At 45.0% G+C, this 21,926-nt stretch overlaps 1 protein-coding gene and 1 long non-coding RNA gene across 4 annotated transcripts in view; one reads left to right on the top strand and one right to left on the bottom strand.

Moving 5' to 3' along the window:
* Nucleotides 1–21,926, top strand: part of LOC141208213 (uncharacterized) — a 260,979-nt gene that overhangs the window by 195,630 nt on the left and 43,423 nt on the right. The window contains exon 2 of the long non-coding RNA XR_012278454.1: nt 710–925. This is a non-coding gene — a long non-coding RNA (uncharacterized lncRNA). The remainder of the gene's footprint in view (nt 1–709; nt 926–21,926) is intronic.
* Nucleotides 1–21,926, bottom strand: part of GABRG3 (gamma-aminobutyric acid type A receptor subunit gamma3) — a 1,111,975-nt gene that overhangs the window by 136,477 nt on the left and 953,572 nt on the right. The window lies entirely within an intron of this gene.

A 21,926-nucleotide genomic window follows, 5' to 3' on the forward strand; every position in this document is an offset into this window, starting at 1 on the left:
GCTCGGGTACCCAAACAGAACTTTGGACTCAAGTTGGGCAGAGGCCGCTGAGTCCTAACTTCCACGGGTCCATTCATCGCTATTCATTATTCGTTATTCATCATTCACTATATTTATTTAGATTATGATTATTATTTTTTAATATTTGAATTATTTATTTTATTATTTTTTCTACTGTTTATTATTCATTCTAAACAGTACAGACCAAAAGTTTGGACACACCATCTCATTTAAAGATTTTTCTGTATTTTCATGACTTTGAAAATTGTACATTCACACTGAAGGCATCAAAACTATGAATTAACACATGTGGAATTATATACTTAACAAAAAAGTGTGAAACAACTGAAACTATGTCTTATATTCTAGGTTCTTCAAAGTAGCCACCTTTTGCTTTGATGACTGCTTTGCACACTCTGGGCATTCTCTTGATGAGCTTCTAGAGTTTCGGTCCCGACACTCCTGCAGAAACGCCGCTCACATCCACTTTTCATTGTTGAGTCTTACTAGAAATAGCTGGTGCCCCTATCCTAATATCACCCCTCAGACAAAGCTGTACGCGAACCGTGCGTCAGGGGTGTTCTTTCTTAGCTGGATTTCCACATAGGTTTTTGCCCTTTTTAACCTTACTTTATTCACTCCATTTAGCATGAAATTCTTAGTCTTTTTCACTAATATGATAATTTTTTTGCATTTATTGTGTCTCCAGCAGGTCCCTAGTGATCATTGTAGGATTCTTCCATAGCTTGGAAGTCACAGCCATTGTAATGTCATGGCGTCACAACACACGGTGACTTCCGAGGCGTGGTCCTTGCCAGAAGTCCTGTTCTAGAGAGAAGATACTGGCAAGCAACTGTGGAAAGGAAAGGACCTGAGAACCGAATGGCAGGCAATAGGCATCAGAGCAGCAGAACTGCTTGGACAAGTGAGTGTTAGGGTTTTAACATTTTTTACATGTTATTTTTATTAAGCTCTTGAATCTGTAGGTTGCATAATAGGGAAAATTCATCTCGTGGAGAATAACTTTGCTGCATTACGAGTTTCCAGATAAAATCCACAAAATTTGGCAAATTAGAATTTTGCCAAATCTGCTCATCTCTAAATGTCACTATTGCAACAAGCCAGTTTGAGAAATTTCTTCCATCCTAAATATTCCACAATCAACTGAAAGTTGTATTTTTGAAAAGTGAAATTGGTTAGGAACCACAGCAAAGTGGTGAAACATGTAAAGGTAAAGAATGGGGTTGCTTAGTGCTGAGACACATGGTTCTTAAAATTTCACCAAAGCTTTGCTGACTTAATAACTGCAGGGTTTCATACCTCTGGTAATAACATAAGCATGAAAGTTGTATGCCAGGAGTTTCAAGGCATGAGTTTCTATGGCAGCTGCATGCAAGTTTTACATCACCAAAACTACATCTTGACTATTGGATAAAAAAATTCAATCACAGTGTACTCCACGCATATTGCGTGTACTCCACGCAAGGATCAAAAGAGGTTACAAAATTGAGCCCATACATTTATAATAGATGTCTAGAGCAAAATTACCTGGCTAGCCGGACACCTGTGTGTTCTAGACATCTATTATAATTGTATGAGTTCAATTCTGTAACCTCTTTTGATCCTTGGCTATATGCGTGCCCCTTTGTAATACATCAGTGTAGATATACATAGCATTGGTCCATATCTATATGCGTATGTTGACTCCATGAGAACTAGTTCAGCCACTTGCTAGAACATGTATATTCTCAATGCATGTAGTCTGTAACCCTTATGCGAAGTATTTATAGGGATTTACTATATAACACCATTACTTTTGCTAGGGCTAAGTAGTCACATAGGGATTTACTATATAACACCTTCACTTTTGATAGGACTTAGTAATCATACCTTATGTATATAATTCAATTGATAGTAAATACATTATAGGCAGATGGTGTTATGATTACCACATACAGTTGATTTTTTGGAATATTTTTTATTTATATTATGGCTTTTGTCCGGGCTTTTTATGCTTCATGTAATTTGTGTGTGTGCACTCCTCAGTGCACTGTTATCCATTAACCATTGGTTGTAATAAAGGTTTTTTATTTACCATCTATTGTCTTGGCACTTTATGACCCCAGGTTTGGTTTTTTTTTTCTTGTAAGCTTTGTGCTTGTCTTCAAATGTCAGCCATTCATGGACTGGGCTGACATGTGTCAATTAAATTAATGTGTGATTGACATCACCTCTCCCTATACCATATTGACATATGTATACTGCCAGAGTCTTAGAAAATTTTCTAACTATATATACACCTGCACATTGCTATATATCGCTAACATAGGTCAATTATAGCTGCACCTGGTCATTATAATCCTATATTTCTTTATATTATTTTTACACTTGTGAATACTTTCTTGACCTATATGTAAAAATTGTACATGCCTTTGGATGCTTTGCAGCTATTTAATGACTTCTCCATCTATATGGATAGATTTATCTATATACATTGACTTGTCACTCAGAACAGTGCCCGCTTTTCATCTGGTTGTTTCTCCCACCCTGTAATACCAAATTCTTGATCAATAAAGTTTGTATATATATTTTTTTCTCCATCACCATTGACCTGTTTGTCGTTTTCTCTTCTTGTTTGATTTTACACAACATGAAGACCTTACAGTGACCCCCCACGCAGTGCCAGCAAATATCCCCCAATATCCAACAAAACATGATGCCCCTAAAGCCCTCACCAGACTCCATCCCCAATCAAATCCATGCCCCATGCCCATAGCACTCACATGGATTGCCTCTGTTAGTGGTATACCACTATCCAGTCTCTTTTAAGATCTTTGACATAACACAGCCTTAGTAATGTAAAAGTATCCTCAACATATATGGTGTAATGCAGCAGCTTGCTTGGCATTACTGTAATGGTCCAGGGTGTGTTTTGGCGGACCATGACTGTGACATAGCACAGGTCCTGTATGCACAGAATGTCTGATCACATGACTGTGACATCAGCACAGGTCCTGTGGGTGTGTACTACAGGATATATAAACCCTGGTAGACTTGAGACAGGGTGTGTAAGGCGTGAGGCTTGTTCCCATGTGGGACACCGTTAGTGTGAAGCCTGGTGAAGCCTGAAAGATTGAGGCTGGATCCTTAGCTGTGTAAGCGATGCCAGTGGCCTTGGAGGGCAGAGGCTTGAAAGACAAGAGTCCTGAAAGGCAGAGGCTGGATGTTAAGTATGAAGACATACCAGTAGCCTTCGAAGGTACAAGGGCTGGAGACCCCCACCTGGGAAGCCTAAAAGCCACAGCGGTGGCAGAACGAAACCGTTAAAACCCATCCAAAGGTAAAAGCGGTACGTTCTATGGACATTGTTATAGTTACTTTGCTGAAGGCTGTAACTGGAGCCAAGTGGGCATAGCTGCCACTGTAAAGGCTCATGGACATTATATGTGTGATAAGCGGTTTATGATAAATAATAAACTGCTGCATTGTGAAATACCGGAAAGACATTGCATGTGTGCTTTAATTGACTCGGTGCAGCGAGTATCCCCCAGTATGATGACAAGCGCTGCCTTACATATGGTTGGAGAATGCAAGCAACTGCAGCCCGGTTGCTAGGAGCAACTGCAGCCTGGTTGCTAGGGGCAACTGCAGCCCGGTTGCTAGGGGCAACGGCACAGGACGACGAGTGTGGATACAAGCATCTTGCTGTAACTCGGCAGGGTTACGAAAATTGTCTTCGCACTCAAACCTGATTTGCTGTGGCTCGGCGGGGTCACGAAAATTAAAGAATCTCGCTCTAACTCGGTGGGGTTATGAAAATTGTCCTCGCACTCAAACCTGGTTTGCTGTGGCTTGGCAGGGCCACGAAAATTTTTCCTGGGAGAGCGGTGTGAAGTGTCTATTGTGAATAGTGTACCACGATGGCCATGAATGGTGCAGTATCTCCAGACGGAATGGAGAAGGGATTATATGACTGGCTGCAAAGGGTCTGCAGCGAAATAGAGTGTCCTGAAGAAATGCAGGAACAGATAAAGATGGCTGTGAAGGGAGCAGCAAATGAGTCTGAAGCTATGGAGCGATTAAAGTGCCTGTTAAAATCGCAGCAGCAGGCATTTGAGAAACGACAACAGGTCGTGGTGCAGGAAGGGCAGGAGCTGTTGGCCCTTTACAGAAAGGCGACAGCGGACCATGCTGTGAGATCTACTGTGGCACCGGTACTATCCTAGAGTGCCCTGGGAGGTAGTAAGATATGTTGTGAACTGGGTCCTAAGACTATGGCTGATTTTTTTTGTAAAAATTCCCCTACCAGTGTGGTTGTTCAAAAGGGGGCGGAGTCTAAAAAGGGGCGGATTTTCACAAAAGCGTAGAGTATAGAAAACCAAAATTTGTTACTGGTTGAGGGTTGGTACCGCCTAAAAATAACGATTTGACGGTGGATAACAGGGTAGCTCCACTAGAAGGGTTTGACGTCAAAGTGGGAGGTGACCTGTTAGTCCACAAAACCATGGGGAGTGACACAGACCCCGTAGCTGACGGTGACACTACGAAAGTAGAAGGAGAGTTCAGTCAGGAGGAGCTTGACGAGGAGAGAAAGTCCCCCTCTCGTCGTCGACGGCGCAAGGGCCACAAAAAGGTTGCTCCGGTAGTCTTTGCTGAAAGTGAAAATAAAGAAAATGTAGTACTGGGTGCCTTTATTCCGAGTGTGGATCCTCCTTTAGAAGCAGAAGAGGAGGTGACATTGCCAGTAGCAACCTCCGGTAAAGTATCAGACAGCTATGAAGAGTTGGATGCAGTTCTGCAGATTCGTTACAAGCAGGATGATCTACTGGGACAGAAGGATCAGGAACCGACAGCCCTGAAAGAGGAGGTGGCCAGTCATGACCAAGAGCTGGAGCCTATCAGGCAGCAGTGTCAGAGTGACGTGCAGCAACTATGGGAAAACCTGGGGAACGTGTCCTCAGACCAGTGGAGCCTGGAGTCTGAACGGCAGAAAATATACCAGGTTGTGAAGAACTTGCAGCGAGAACTGGAGGAAAGCAGCAAGGAAGTCAACAATTGGAAGGAAAAGTTCCAGAAAAATAAAGATGAGGTTTTTCAGTTGGAGCTTGACAAAGCGGAGTTTGAAGATGAGCTGTGCGAGTTGAAAGATAGGTTCTCCCTGGTACACGTAGAGCTGATACAAGTGAAGCAAAAGCTGGATGAGGGATTGAGAGCTGTCTGCCTTAAAAGAGGCGCTGCAGGTTGAAGTTTCCGGACGTGACCAAAACCTAAAACGACTGCGCAAACAGTTCAACCGGGAGCTATGTGACTCCAAGAAGGAATATGGTGAACTCATGAGGGAGCTGCAGCAATTCAAGGACAAAGTAAAGCCTCTAATTCAGGAGAAGGAGCGGCTGGTGGACTCTCTGTACCAGCGAGACCGGGAGCTATCCGCTCTGAAAGAAGCAATAAAAGATGAAGTGTCTGGTCACGATCGTGAGGCAGAAAAGAGGCATGAAAAGATCAATAGGTAACTGCAACAAATCAAGAGAGACTATGAGGATCTCCTCATGGTTAAAGGAAAACTAGAGGATGATAAGGTGGATGCAGAGCACATGCGCCAAGTGGTTGAGACCACTCTGCAGGACACCAGTGATGAAAATGGTGATCTCCGCAGAAAAACCCTAGGTCTGGAAGCTCAGATGAAGGAGCTGCAGACATTCTGTGTTAATCTCCAGAGGGCAGAAACGTGCCTTAAGGAAAGAGTCAGCAAGATGGAAGCTGAGCGGAAAAAGATGGAGGAGTCTATCGGAGAAGCCACAGACCAGGGCCAGAAGTTGGCCACTGGAGATGGGAGGTATAAAAAAAATACCTACTCGAATAATGCAAGCTCGGATGATTCAGTGGATGTAGGAGCCGAGATCAAGGAGCCCAAGGAGAAGCTAGAAGCCCATTTGAAGCAAGAGAAGCTTGAAAGACTGGCTGTCGAGAGCCGAGTGGGCACATTGGAGACAGAGAGGTCTGAGAGAACTCTACTGTTAAAGGAGCAGCTGAAGCAGGAAGAGCTTCAGAGATGGGCTGCTGAGAGGCGAGTAGCTGAGCTAGAGGAAGGAGTTTTCAAGCTCAAAAGTCGCCTGGCAAAGTATCCCTCAGTGAACAAGGCCTCCTTGGAGAAGGAAAAAGGCAAACAAGTTGCTCTCACTCCCTTATACCATGAGAAGGTGGACCTGAGGAGAGCTAAGAGAGTGTCAACAGAAGATAAAAATGAAATGGGAGTGGTCAAGATGAAAATTCTTGAAGTTGTAGCTGTGAGTCAGCTCAGGGGAAGCATACAGGTTGAAGAAGCTGAGAGTCAGTTGTCCCTGAAACCTGAGCTGGTTGATCGTCTGGAAACCACTGGTGAGACATACACATCTCGGTACAATTGCCTCATAGTTGTACCCGAGGATTTGAGAGAAGAATGCACCAGTGAGTCCGTGCATGAAGAGTTTAAGAAGGCCGTGGGAGCCTGTAAGGTGTACTCAACCTCAGAAGCTAAACAGCTGGTGGTCCTGTCCACGACCGAAGTCAGAGTGAAGATGGTGGCGATCCTAAGTGACATACACTGGCGATGTATTCGCACAAAGCGGTTTCTCTGGTTGAAGACGGAACAATCTGTTAGACAACTGGAGCTTAGGAGAAAAGCTCACAGTCTGCGGGAAGAGGTCATCCGGGTGCCTCATGTTCTGGTGAGAAAGCTCATTGGGAGAAATGGCCAAGCCATGCAGATGATGGTAAAGAAGTCTGGTGTGATGAGAGTAAGCAGTCCACGTGATCGACAAGACTGGATACTAGATGAAGACAGCACGGTGTCATTCTCCGCTGCAGGAACGGAAGAAAGTCTTACATATATAAGCATGCTGATGGAGTACCGAGTGACCTACCTACGAGAGGTAGAACAGTTGAATCTCGCTAGACTGCGAGTGGAAAGACAGCATCATCTGAGCAGCAGAAAGTGGGAGCCGTCTAGAAATTGTGAGTCCAGACAGAGAAAGGGCCCCCTAAATAACAGAACAGCTACAGCTGAAGTTAGGGACCTTTCAAGATGTCCTGAGAGTAGTGGGCGTGGGTTTAGAGGTAGTGAGACCTCCAGAAACTCAGGTTTGAGTGGCCCATACAAACGTCCCGATAGAGTACGGGACAGTACGGAGTCTAACCGGACCTTAGATACCAGGGCGTGTGAGTCATACTGCTGTATTGACCGCTGGGAGCGGGGGAGGTCTGACAAGGTTACGACTAGAGATGAGCGTTGTTCTACTCGAACTGTTCGCCAATCTCAAATTCGAGCTGTTTTGGGCGGTGTTCGAGCCGTTCGGCGAACATGAACGATTTGAGAAAAATTCGGCTGTTCGAGGTTATGTTCGATAACTGTTCGTGCACCAAAATCATAACTGGATTTTTTCTCAGTAATGATGAAAATTAATGTTAATACGCAGTTTGAGTGTACAGCGGGGTGGGGGGAGGGGCAGGGGATGGATCTCTGCAGGAATAATGAAGATCTCCATTTTTTTTTCTCTTTCCCGCATTTGCAGTGGGGAGGTGCAGTCTGTCAGCCTATCAGCAGCGCACACACGGAGCGAACTGCTGTTTTTCACACAAGCAAGGGCATGTGTCATTGGCAGTGTATGTCACATGTCCTTGCCCTATAAGACCAAGCCATTTTCCCCGTCGCCACCATTTTCTCACTGCTGAAGCTGCGTGTTAGACGGCACCGCTGTTGCTGTGTGCGCTATACCTTGTTAATTTCAAGCCAATTTTTGCACAAATCTACAGATAGCTTGGGAGTAGGGAATAGTTGTGATTGCAGTACTTTTAAGGACTAGGTTACCGCATTTCCTACGACTTTTATCAGGCAGGTCTGTGCTCTTAAATAGATAGATTGTGGGAGTAAAGACTAATTGTAATTGCAGTCCTTTTCAGGACTACGTTACATCAGTTCCTATCAGTTTTTGCCAGGCAGGTCTGTGCCAGTGCTGTGCAAGTTTATTTCACAGCATTTGGCTGAATCTAGCAAAGCTAATCCTTTTTGGCCTATTGCAGAGTGTGTTAGTCAGTGGAGTAGCCTATCTGTGTTGCAAGATATACCACCTGTGTATAGAATACCAATTTTTTTACTGCACCTAGTGAAGTAAAATCTTTTGGGCATAGCATCATTCTATTAGTCCATCTATACTGACCTCCATCAGGTTGCAAATTGAATATATTTTTTTTCTGCATCTAGCTCTGAAAAAATATTTGGCCTTCTAGCAGTGTGTGGGACTTTCTCTATTAGTCCATCTATACTGACCTCCATCAGGTTGCAAATTAAAAATAATTTTTATCTGCATCTAGATCTGAAAAAATATTTGGCCTTCTAGAAGTGTGTGGGACTTTCTCTATTAGTCCATCTATACTGACCTCCATCAGGTTGCAAATTAAAAATAATTTTTATCTGCATCTACCTCTGAAAAAATATTTGGGCTTCTAGCTGTGTGTGGGACTTGTTCTATTAGTCCATCTATACTGAACTCCATCAGGTTGCAAACTGAATATAATTTTTTTCTGCATCTAGCTCTGAAAAAATATTTGGCCTTCTAGCAGTGTGTGGGACTTTCTCTATTAGTCCATCTATACTGACCTCCATCAGGTTGCAAACTGAATATATTTTTTTTCTGCATCTACCTCTGAAAAAATATTGGGCTTCTAGCTGTGTGTGGGACTTGTTCTATTAATCCATCTATACAGACCTCCATCAGGTTGCAAACTGAATATATTTTTTTTCTGCATCTACCTCTGAAAAAATATTGGGCTTCTAGCTGTGTGTGGGACTTGTTCTATTAATCCATCTATACAGACCTCCATCAGGTTGCAAACTGAATATAATTTTTTTCTGCATCTAGCTCTGAAAAAATAGTTGGCCTTCTAGCAGTGTGTGGGACTTTCTCTATTAGTCCATCTATACTGACCTCCATCAGGTTGCAAATTAAAAATAATTTTTATCTGCATCTACCTCTGAAAAAATATTTGGGCTTCTAGCTGTGTGTGGGACTTGTTCTATTAGTCCATCTATACTGACCTCCATCAGGTTGCAAACTGAATATAATTTTTTTCTGCATCTAGCTCTGAAAAAATAATTGGCCTTCTAGTAGTGTGTGGGACTTTCTCTATTAGTCCATCTATACTGACCTCCATCAGGTTGCAAATTAAAAATAATTTTTATCTGCATCTAGCTCTGAAAAAATATTTGGCCTTCTAGCAGTGTGTGGGACTTTCTCTATTAGTCCATCTATACTGACCTCCATCAGGTTGCAAATTAAAAATAATTTTTATCTGCATCTACCTCTGAAAAAATATTTGGCCTTCTAGCAGTGTGTGGGACTTGTTCTATTAGTCCACCTATACTTACCTCCATCAGGTTGCAAATTCAAAATAATTTTTTGTCTGCATCTAGCTCTGAAAAAATATTTGGCCTTCTAGCAGTGTGTGGGACTTTCTCTATTTGTCCATCTATACTGACCTCCATCAGGTTGCAAACTGAATACATTTTTTTTCTGCATCTACCTCTGAAAAAATATTTGGGCTCCTAGCTGTGTGTGGGACTTCTTCTATTAGTCCATCTATACTAACCTCCATCAGGTTGCAAATCGAATATAATTTTTTTCTCCATCAAACCCAGCCAATAGTTTTGGCCTAATACCACAGTTTGGCCACTCAGCTCTGCTCGGTTCCCATCCATTGTTTTTATGTGCAAACAACTCCAGAGTTGTGAATTAGTTAACCACCAAAATGAGTGGAAAAAGGCCTGCTGCTGGTGGAAAGGGGAATAGGCGTGTTGGGAAGGGGAAAAAAGGTTGTGCCCATGGGGTAGGTGTTAAAGCAACAGTAACATCTGCAGAAGAAAGACCATCTTCCAGCCAAACTAAAATGTCTACTTCTTTTAGCGGACAATGTGATAAGATCCCTTTCTTACGGCCACGCCAATCGCTACAAATTCCAGATGAGGCACAAAAACAGCAGGTGCGTCAACGGATATCAAGTGCTCCTTTAAGTGGGCTCTCCTCCACATCAACTTCAACATCACAAATACTCCAGTCCTCAAAGGTGTCACCCCAATCGCACTTGCTTCCTCACAGCTCCCAAATCTCCAGCTGCCCATCTGAGTATGAGGTAGAACAGATGGTTGAGTCTGCAGAGCTGTTTACTCATACTATAGCCTGGGAATCAGAGGTCGACTCCAGCGCTTCTGTGACTCCAGACGAGGAAATGATCTGCACTGATGCCCAGAATCTTTATGAGTCGGATCCAGGACCAGACGCAGAACGTTCTGACCATAATGTAGACCCTCGTTCCCAAACTGTAACTCCTGTTGGTGGAGACAATGAGGAAGACGATGATGAGACTCAAATACCTGATTGGAGCGACAACTTTAGTTTTTTGTCAGGGCAGGAACAGGCTGGCTCTGAGGACGACGGGTGTGATAACGCACAGGGTGATGATGATGAGGTTGGAGATCCCACTTACTGTCAACCCACAGTCAGCCAAGAGATGAGGTCAGCAGAGGAGGTGGAGGAAGATGCTAGTGACGACGAGGTCAGGTTGCGCCTTCCTGGACAGAGACGTAGTACTGGAAGCACGTCAACAACTGCATCCTCAAACACAACTCTGCCTCTCACCACAAGTCGTGGTGGCTCTTCAGGTCGCATGGGTGCTAAGCCTTGCATAGCCTGGGCATTTTTTCAGATCGATAAAGATGACCCAACTCGTGTTATCTGTAACATTTGTCAGCAAAAGCTAAGTAGAGGCCAAAAAATACATAGTTTGAGTACTTCATGCATGAACCGGCACATGGACATGAAGCATAAGTTGCAGTGGGAAGCTCAGTGTGCTACAATGAGGCCTAGCCGGCCGGGCCAACCACCATCTGCCATATCTTGTGCATCCGCGGCCTCTTCATCCTCTGTGACTGGGGGGACAGCAGTCACACCTGTTTTGGGGCGCAGACCTGCCACCTCTTTACCCGCAACAGCCAGCGTGATTGACAGGTCATGATTTTCTTTGGAGGTGGTAACACCAGCTGGTGTTGAGCGCTGTCCGACATCGATAGCACCACCTTTGGATCAAGGCAACCTAACATGTCCGCCTGCATCTTCCTCACAGACCGGCAGTTTGCCGGGGACACCGTTATCAACCCCGTCTAAGCACAATAGCCAGCCCTCGGTCCCTCAGATGTGGACAAGTAAAAGACCATTTCCTCCTAGCCATGAGAAAGCTAAGAGGTTGAATTTCACCATCTGCAAGCTCTTGGCTACAGAAATGCTGCCTTTCCGCCTGGTGGACACAGAGGATTTTCGAGACCTTATGTCCGTCGCAGTGCCCCAGTACCAGATGCCCAGTCGGCACTACTTCTCAAAGAAAGGTGTGCCTGCGCTCCACCAGCATGTCGCACACAACATCACCGCTTCTTTGAGAAACTCTGTGTGTGACAGGGTGCATTTCACCACAGACACTTGGACGAGTAGGCATGGACAGGGGCGTTACATGTCGCTGACTGGGCACTGGGTAACTATGGTGACAGCAGGACAAGGGGCTGCTGTCCAAGTCTTGCCGTCCCCACGAGTTGTGCGTCAATCCTCTTTATGTCAAAGTTCCTCCACTGCTTCTGCCTCCTCAACCTCCTCTCGGTCTTCAACCTGCACCCAAAGCCTGTCTGGTCATGCCACAAGCTTTCTAACTGCGCAGAAGGGATCCTGCACACCTCCTTACTATGCTGGCAGTAGGGCTCAACGTCATCAGGCGGTTTTTACTTTGAAATGTCTGGGAAATGTGAGTCACACAGCTGAGGAGTTGTGGTCAGCTCTGGAGAACCAATTTCATGAATGGTTGTCTCCACTGGACCTGAAACCAGGGAAGGCCGTGTGCGACAATGCTGCAAACCTGGGTGCGGCCCTTCGCCGGGGCAATGTCACACACGTGCCTTGTATGGCTCACGTGTTGAACCTGGTTGTCCAGCAATTTTTAGCCCACTATCCCAGACTAGATGGCCTTCTGCAGAGGGCACGGTCGCTGTGTGCTCACTTCCGCCGTTCGCATCCCGCAGCTCAGCGACTTACATCTCTACAGAAGTCGTTGGGCCTGCCACTTCACCGGCTAAAATGCGATGTGCCTACCCGGTGGAATTCAACTCTGCACATGTTGCAGCGACTGTTGCAGCACCGACAAGCCCTGGTGCAATACGTTCTGACGTATAGCCTGGGCCAACGAGATCCAGAGGTGGGGCAAATCACGCTGGAGTAGTGGTCTCAGATCAGGGACCTATGCACCCTTCTGCACAGTTTTGAAATGGCGACGAAGATGTTTAGTGCTGACGATGCCATTATCAGCATGACTATTCCGGTGATATACATGCTGGAGCACATGTTAAACAGAATTCGGAGTCAGGTGGTGGCACAAGAGGAGGTAGAGGAAGTAGAGGAGGAGGAGTTGTATGCTGAAGGGCTAACATCTGCAAGGTCCAGACGGTCGGCAGCACCAAGGCGGCAGGCATGTGAGGGTGGGGGAGATGGTTTTACCAGGGCGCATGGTAGCAGCCAAACTAGTGAGGAAGGTGCAGGAGCCCAGGAAGAAGTGGAGGACGAACTGATGGAAGACTCATCAGATGAGGGAGACCTTGATCACATTTCTGTTGTGCGAGGTTGGGGGGAGAGGACAGAGGAAGGAAGCATGATTGTTACCTCGCCACCAACACAACAGGGACTTGGTGCTCCTGGCTGCGCAACACACATGAGTGCCTTCTTGCTGCACTACCTGCAACATGACCCTCGAATTGTGAGAATTAGAAATAATCCTGACTACTGGGTTGCCACACTGTTAGATCCCCGGTACAAAAGTAAATTTGCAGAAATTATTCCTGCCATAGAAAGGGATGCACGCATGCAGGAGTATCAGCAGAGACTGTTGCAGAATCTTACATGTGCTTTTCCACAAAACACCAGTGGTGCACGTAGTGAATCTCACAGTTCCAACTTGCCAACCGTGGGACCGTCAAGTGTTCAGCACTCAAACCGTAACAGAACCACAGTATCTGCTGGTAACATCAATTTTGCGGAATCATTTCACCACTTTTTTAGCCCATCCTTTGCAAGGCCACAGGAGACAAGAAGTCTGACACATAGTCAACGCCTAGAGACGATGGTACAGGAGTATCTCCAAGTAAACATTGAAGCCATGACTGTGTCACTGGACCCTTGCTCTTTTTGGGCTTCCAATCTGGATAAATGGCCGGAGCTAGCCACTTATGCCTTGGAGATCTTGTCATGCCCCGCAGCCAGCATTCTGTCTGAACGTGTGTTCAGCGCTGCTGGTGGTGTGCTGACAGATAAGCGCACGCGGCTCTCCACTGATAATGTAGACAGACTGACGTTCATAAAGATGAACAAATCATGGATCCGAAACGACTTTTCTACCCCTGTGTCATCCTGGGGAGAGTAAAAGCTTGATGATTGGTTAAAATCACCCTACCAACCGTTTTAAGCTTTCAAATTACTAATCATGTTTATCTGTATCTTGGCTGGAAAATAATTTGGGCTTTGTAGCAGTGTGCAGCACTGATTCTATTAGGCCATCTATAATAAACTCCACCAGATTTAAAATTACTAATCATGTTTATCTGTATCTTGGCTGGAAAATAATTTGGGCTTTGTAGCAGTGTGCAGCACTGATCCTATTAGGCCATCTATACTAAGCTCCACCAGATTTAAAATTAATAATAATTTTTAGCTGCATCTAGCCCTGAAAATAATTTTGGGGCTCCGAGATGCGCAAGACACATAAGTGCCTTCTTGCTGCACTACCTGCAACATGACCCTCATATTGTCAGAATTCGAAGTAATCATGACTACTGGGTTGCCACACTCTTAGATCCCCCAAACTTTTCGATCAACCTTTTCATTTTAATAAAGACCAAAAAAATGGTCATTTTTGAAATTATAAGCATTAGCAGGTTGTTAGAAACTGAAATCAAACAGTTTTCAACTCAAAACTTTATTCTAGGTGATGTTACATTTTCACATAGGACCCCTTGTTCGAAAGGAGCTTCTGAACTCTCTCGTCCATTGAATTTGTCAGGTTTTGGATGGTTTCTGCTTCAATTGTTTTGCATGAGGACAGAATACCCTCCCAGAGGTGTTGCTTAGATGTGAACTGCCTCCCGCCATCAAAGATACTCCTTTTGATGATGCTCCAGAGGTTCTGAATGGGGTAGAGGTCAGGGGGGCATGGGGGTCACACCATAAGTTTGTCCCCTTTTATGCCCATATCAGCCAGAGATGCAGATGTTTTATGTGCAGCATGAGATGGTGCATTATCATGCAAAAAAATGATCTTGCTGTGAAATACACGGTTCTTCTTCTTGAACCATAGCAGGAAGTGCTGTTTGAGAAAATCCACATACATTATGGAGTTCATCTTTAGCGCCTTCAGGGATCCTAAAGGGGCCGACAATCTCTCTCCCATGATTCCAGCCCAAAACATTACTCCACCTCCTCCTTGTTGGCGCTGTAGCCGTGTTTGCGTGGGGTGTCCATCAACCAGCCATCCTCCACTCCATCCATCTGGACCATCGAGCGCTGCACGGCACTCATCCGTGAACAAAACAGTTTTGAAATCAGTCTTCATGTAATGTTTAGCCCACTGGAGCCGTTTCTGCTTGTGTGAAGTGGATAGAGGAGGTCGACAGGATGGCGTATGCACAGCTGCAAACCTCTGAAGGACCCTGCATCTTGTTGTTCGGGGGACGTTGGAGGCACCAGCAGCTTCAAAAACTTGTCTGCTGCTATGACAAGGCTTTTTTGCCGCTGCTCTTTTAACCTGACGTAATTGCCTGTAGGAAAGAGTCCTCAATTTGCCCTTATCAGCACGCACACGTGTGTACTGTGAATCAGCTACATACTTCTTGATTGCCAAGACACTTCATCCTGATCATCGCACAATGTTGATTGTAGTCATGCCTTGACCTAAACACTCCACAATTTGTTGCTTCTCAGCAGCCGACACATCCTTTTTCTTTCCCATTTTGGCAGAAAATTTAGGCTGCTTAATAATGTGAGACAGCCTTCTTAAGTAGTCTTGCCTTTCATTGGACACACCTGCCAAACTAATTAGCACAGGTGTCTGCAATTGCTTACAGTGATATAAAGAGCCCTGACACACATCACCATCAATGAGTTTAACTGACAAACAAACAAATTCTTCCCTTATCACTCCTAAACACTTTTTGCATAATAATTTGGAACACAGTGTACATGTGCTTTTCCACAAAACACTAGTGGTTCACGTAGTGAATCTTACAGTTCTAACTTGCCAACCGTGGTCTGTATGGAGTTGTTCAATAAAGGGCCCAAAATTAAGATAACATAGATGGGAGAGGTCTCTATGAATAGGAATTCCTAAGTATTTGATACCCTGTGAGGGCCAGGCAAAGGGAAAGTTGGACTGGATGGAATCCTATATGGATTTGGGGAGGGAGACATCGAGGGCCTCAGACTTCGCTGCATTGATTTTAAAATTTGACCATGTAACAAAGTGATCTATTTCAGCCATAACAGCATGGATGGATATATGTGATTGAGTGATATATACTAGGACATCATCAGCAAATAGAGAGCACTTGTACTCGGTGCCTCCCACCTCAATCCACCTAATATTGGGGTTATGGCGAATTGATGAGAGCAGGTGCTCCGTCACTAGGATGTATAAGAGAGGGGACAGAGGACATCCCTGCCTTGTCCCATTGGTGATTGTGAAAGGTGATGAAAATGTTCTGATGCACCCCCTGGGCCTTGGGACACCCAGAGCCAGACCCTTTTTGGTGGATGCTGGTGGTTGTAGTCTTCGTGGCGGCGACCCGGTTCCGTGGCTCAGGGTGGTCAAACCAGTGGCGGAACTATTTATGTGATTTTGATGTTTAAATGTCCGACTACGCCACCCGTGGATTGCGGTCAGAGTGAACAGCCGCTGCAGGGCAGACCGCTGAGGCTGGTGTTGTGGGTGCAGCAGAGCGTAGCATAACTCCCCACGGGAGGAGTATAGCCTCAGGGCAGTGTATGCGGAGGATGGGGTTGATGGGCAGCAGCAGTAACGACACGGAGTCAGTGATGCAGTCCAGGGCCTTTACTCACAGTTCTTATTATCCAGACCACGTCTGCAGGTAACGGCTGCCCACGTCGTACTGTGCTCACCAGGTGAGGGGCTCAGACAACTCCCAGATAACTTTGGAGCGCTTCACAGGACCCCCTTTGTGTGTCTTTTTTCTGGCCTTTCTTACCAACCCTTCTGTCTGGCTGCCTCGGGCCTCCTCTTGGTAAACTTGGTGCCAGTTTCCCTGACCCTATGTGGTGCCTTCCTAGTGGGTGTAGCGAGGGGCTGCACCACATAAAATGTCAGAGCCTCCGGTTTCTAGCTGAGGGTCGTTTCCAGCCTCCACTTGTTTCGGGGACCGGTCTCCCCCTTTGGCCTGTCCCCTCCACGCAGGTGGATTCGGGCGTGCGGTGGCGACTCGCCCGTCCGCACCCCTGGGATCCCTTCATTCCTCGTTCCTGGAGCCTTCTCCGCTCCTCTTCCTTCCTTCTCCCTCTTCCAGGCCTGGGCCTCTGTTACTAGGCCTGCCTCCAGAGCAAAGCTCATGCAGAGCCCCTGCTCCCTGCCACTTCTGCTCAGACTTCTCTGCACTGAACTAAGATGGTGCCCACCTTTTATACTCCCTTCTCAATGCACCCAGGAACTGCTTCCTCCCTGCTCCTGCACTACAGGGTTCCCCTTCCTCAGTGTTCCCTCCCCCCACTCCAGCCAGGGACAGGGACTGTCGTGCCCATCTCAGAGGCATATTGGTCGCCCTGCCCCACGGCAATGTGGTGTAATGCATGCAGGTGTCGGGTCCTGATCCACACTCCATCCTTACCTGAGAGTGAGATATCACACCTCTGGGTGAGGTGCAATACCTCTGTAGCAACCGAGCCCTCAGGGTGCTACAGTTCCATTTATCTTCAGCCTAGGTGACGTATTGTGATACAGGGCCGTGATTTTGGCTATAAAAGGGTCCCCTAGACCCCTACCCCAAGCTTTATAAGAGAATCATATATGGCGTGCCAGGAGACTCTATGGAATGCTTTCTCAGCATCCAACGAGAGTATCTAATTACAAATTTTTAACTGCATCTAGCCCAGGAAATACTTTGTGCCTAGTAGCAGTGTCTGCTAGTCAGCGGATTATCCCGGCTGTTAAGCAAGCTACACCACCTGTAGTTTGGACACTTAATTTTTTCAAAGTAAATGCTTCGGGACCACGGGATACTCAGTGAAGAGCATCAGGAGGCACCCCAAGGCATAGGGGCTGGGACTGGCAGTAGGATGCCTTGCGGTGGACAGCCGAGCTCGATCCTTATAAAAGCTTTTTAACTGCAGCAGCTTTAGTGGACGCTACTGGAGCTGGAATTACGCGGCTGCTGGCATGAGACTTGCCCTCCAATAGATCCTTGTAAATGGATTTAAAGTGTATTCATTCAAATTAGAGAGACAATTTAAATTAAAAAGCTTAGAGCTGCCTCCACCACAGGGGGGCTCGCTCGACCCACCAGCGGACAGGCACCAGTATTGGGAGAGGGTGGCTGGCCGTCAGGGTTCACCGCGGCTCTGGCACAAACCCGGCGACACGGAGGTGGCACGGGCAGGAGCGGACTGAATGTGTCGGCTTCTCACTTTTTGGATTTTAGAAGGGCATGACATGCCTATATTTGTGTCTCCCCCTCCTTTTACTCCTCCACCTCTTTTCTTTTCGCATGACTATATGTACTTGTCACTTTTCCATTTGTTAGTTGTGTCTTCTGAGCAGTTTTTCAGCTTTTGGACACCTTTGAAGGTGTTTTCTATGTGTTTCTATGTGTTTTTGTTTGCTTGCCATTGGTTTTAACGGTGTTCGACGAACAGTTCGGCGAACACACGGGTGTTCGACGAACCGAACTCGAACACTACGGGGGTGGCTCAACACTAGTTACGACTGACCGCTGGGAGCGGGGGAGGTCTGACAAGGTTACGACTGACCGCTGGAAGAAGGGGAGGTCTGCCAAGGTTACGACTGACCGCTGGAAGCAGGGGAGGTCTGACAAGGTTTATGACCCGGAAAGGTGACTTGACGAAGTCAGTGACAATGACAGATGGTAGGTCGCTAAGGAATGGGTTAATGTCGGTGACTAATGTTCCAGGAGCTGAGCAGCACAGTTGTCAGTTACATGGTCTTGGTGTGAACTGTGCGTTATGAGGTAATTGTGTATATTATGTGTTCAACCCCACAAGTTTGAACAGAGGGGGGGATATGTAATGCAGCGGCTTGTTTGGCATTACTGTAATGGTCCAGGGTGTGTTTTGGCCGACCATGTACCTCCCCCTCAGGTGACTGGTCACATGACTGTGACATAGCACAGGTCCTGTATGCACAGAATGTCTAATCACATGACTGTGACATCAGTACAGGTCTTGTGGGTGTGTACTACAGGATATATAAACCCTGGTAGTCTTGAGACAGGGTGTGTAAGGCGTGAGGCCTGTTCCCATGTGGGACACCATTAGTGTGAAGCCTGGTGAAGCCTGAAAGGTCGAGGCTGGATCCTTAGCTGTGTAAGCGATGCCAGTGGCCTTGGAGGGGAGAGACTTGAAAGATAAGAGTCCTGAAAGGCAGAGGCTGGATGTTAAGTATGAAGACATACCAGTGGCCTTCGAAGGTACGAGGGCTGGAGACCCCCACCTGGGAAGCCTAAAAGCCACAGCGGTGGAGAACGAAACCGTTAAGACCCGTCAAAAGGTAAAAGTGGTACGTTCTATGGACATTGTTATAGTTACTTTGCTGAAGGCTGTAACTGGAGCCAAGTGGGCATAGCTGCCACTGTAAAGGCTCGTGGACATTATATGCGTGATAAGCAGTTTATGATAAATAATAAACTGCTGCATTGTGAAATACCGGAAAGACATTGCATGTGTGCTTTAATTGACCCGGTGCAGCGAGTATCCCCCAGTATGATGACTAGCGCTGCCTTAAAATGGCTATACAGAAATAGATGATAACTGGAGTTTGGAAAATTTATTCAAGTGGAATTGAATTCTACTAGAATTTTCCAATAATCAGTGCTCTATTTAATGCAAATCTTTTGTAATTCACTCTGAGCAAATTCAGCAAAATGGTGGCCACTATACATTTGCTCTCTATGATTGCATCAATGTCGTGATGTCAGGATGTGCACTGAGACCTTACAATAGGCACTCTAGAATGGAAATTGTGGCTGGGACTAGGACCAGGAAGATTCTGTGCATGCCCAGGGTCAGCCTAGGCCTAGTCATGGCCAGATGTCTTGGGAGTAAAGTGAAGATGCAGTGCCAAGGACCATATGGGAAATATTAAAAGTGAAGTTGAGCAGTAAGGTATTGTCACGGGTGTGTCAGAGGTGACAGACAGTCGCCCTGCAGCTGTTTTCAGGAGATCTCCACGTTTGGCATTGCAGACAGCTGCCTAGATAGGAGGCTGTGTTTAGGACCCAGCTAGTGATGAGCAAGTATGTTCTGTTAACCCTTTCGCCGAGCATGCTCGGGCGAGCACCGAGTAGTTACAGCTGCTCGGTGTTATGTTTGAATCACTCCCGTGTGCATGATTTGCGACTGTTTGACAGTTTTAATACATGTGAGGAATGTCTACTTCTTACACATTCCTCACATGTATTAAAGCTGTCCAACAGTTGCAAATCATGCACACGGGAGTGATTTAAACATAACATCGAGCAGCTGTAACTACTTGGTGCTCGCCCGAGCATACTCGGCGAAAGGGTTAACAGAACATACTCGCTCATCACTAGACCCAGCGACTACCTCCCTTTAGTCTCTGTGTGTTGCTCTCACACCTGGCGTGATAGGTATTGGTTGTTTTCTTTTTATTCTACACCTTAAGTTTAATACTTCATTAGGGTCTCTTAAGATAAGAATAAGGTAAATTCAATTTATGCAGACTAATTTAGTTGCAAATCAAATTTCCCATTAAATTATGCACAATTTGTTGCATTACAATCCTATCAAATCCACTCATCTCTATTGGTAACCATTCAATGCACATTAGCTTAAGAATTTTTGTTCAAAGGTTTATGGCTAATCTGTGAGTTCTGAGTATCTACTCAGTATACAGATTCACCCCAAAATGACTGCTGCATTCCTGGCCTTGACTTTCATCCAGGATATGATAGTTTCTCCTGATTGCCTGTGCTATTCGTTGTGATGTGATAGTTGCATGGCACTATGAAGAAGACCGTGCAGCCTCTCCTGAGGTCATGTAAGCCTTCTCTGGCTGATGCAATTTTCTGCTTCGTGCAAAATGGTAATGGGCAATTTTTTTTCAGATTTATGTGAATCGAATCACAAATTGTTTGAATTCCAGTGAAATTCCTAAAATGCGCTTCATATTTATTTGTGTATCACTAATATTTAATATTATATGATAAAATTACACTGCAAAAATAATGCTAAGATCGTTTTATTGTTTAAACAAATTTTGCCAATTTATAATATTAACATCTTTTCTGGTTTTACTTTCTATTTTTTTTTTTTAAATAATAGAGACTACAACAGTAAAACACAGCGATATTATAAAATCACCTTAAATAGCTTATTTGAGGCTATAGTCCATTTGATGATATGCAACAAGATAACCTCACATCCCTGTAATAATAGCTGATCAGAGATTCATTAAGATGAAGTATTATGATCATAATTGGACCATTTATTTCAGGCTCTAATCAAAATATTTGACATGGAAAAAATTGTTGAGCATAAGGATGAAGGGAAATGAAGGCAAACCATTAAATAAAAAATAATTAGCAATTATGGAAGGTCGAACTCTTAAAATCATTACGTATAAAGCTACAATTATATAGAGAGAAAAAAGAATACTTACTAGGCACCTAAGAAAGAGTTATTGCATTTATACAAGATTAATATGACTATTAGGTGGTATTAAAAGAAAAGAAAGCAACATTATTGTGCTGTAAATATTAGATTATCCAGTTATACACTATTTATCTATCTGTGTGGCGTGTATAAATCATTTTTGTAATTTCTTCTTCACCTTATTGTCGCTAAAACTTGAACATAAATCATTTTCCAATTTTTATGTGGCATTTGCTACAAGCTAAGCTAATGCCTAATCAATGGGTACATTATTTTATAGCTGGTCATATAAGATGAACAGTACACAATATCAATGTTTCATTCAGCATGATCACTTACACCTAAACCCAGTAGTCCTCTGTCATGGCACAAAAAGTGGGAGGAAAGTGCGGAGTATCCATCAGCTGACGGTAGACCAGTGTAACTATAGGGATGACAGTTGCGACTCAGCCCCGTAGTGCAGAAAATCCACACCCCACACATCATGCCATTCAGGGCCCTGCATACAAAGTCCTAAGGTTTGCCAGATGAGGACTTAACATGCAGGGCCTTAAAGAAAAGAAAATATGGGAGAGGAAAGAACTATAAATGGATGTTTTTCCCTGATATGGCATCTGTTATGTGATGTCTATGGACAAACGCAACTCTTTTTCCAAATGTAATTAATTATGATTATTAGTAAATGGTGTGCAGTATATATACCCACCCATTCACTCTCCTCAAACTATCCTATGAACAAGGGTGTTGCTGTAAACCAGAAATGCGTCATGTCTGAGGTTTCAGTTTTAATCTTTTGACCTGCAACCCAATACATTTTTCATATTTTATCTTCTGGGTGGATGTGCCAATGAATTACCTTTTTCTTTCTTCATATTCCCAAGATAGTAAGATATCCCCTAACTCTGAGATAGGGGATAACCCACTGTTCATTGGGGGTCCACCCATTCGGACCCCCAG

The sequence above is a fragment of the Phyllobates terribilis genome, unplaced genomic scaffold (assembly GCF_046119375.1).
Source record: "Phyllobates terribilis strain yellow unplaced genomic scaffold, ASM4611937v1 Scaffold_2__4_contigs__length_985480577, whole genome shotgun sequence".
Lineage (NCBI taxonomy): Eukaryota > Metazoa > Chordata > Amphibia > Anura > Dendrobatidae > Phyllobates > Phyllobates terribilis.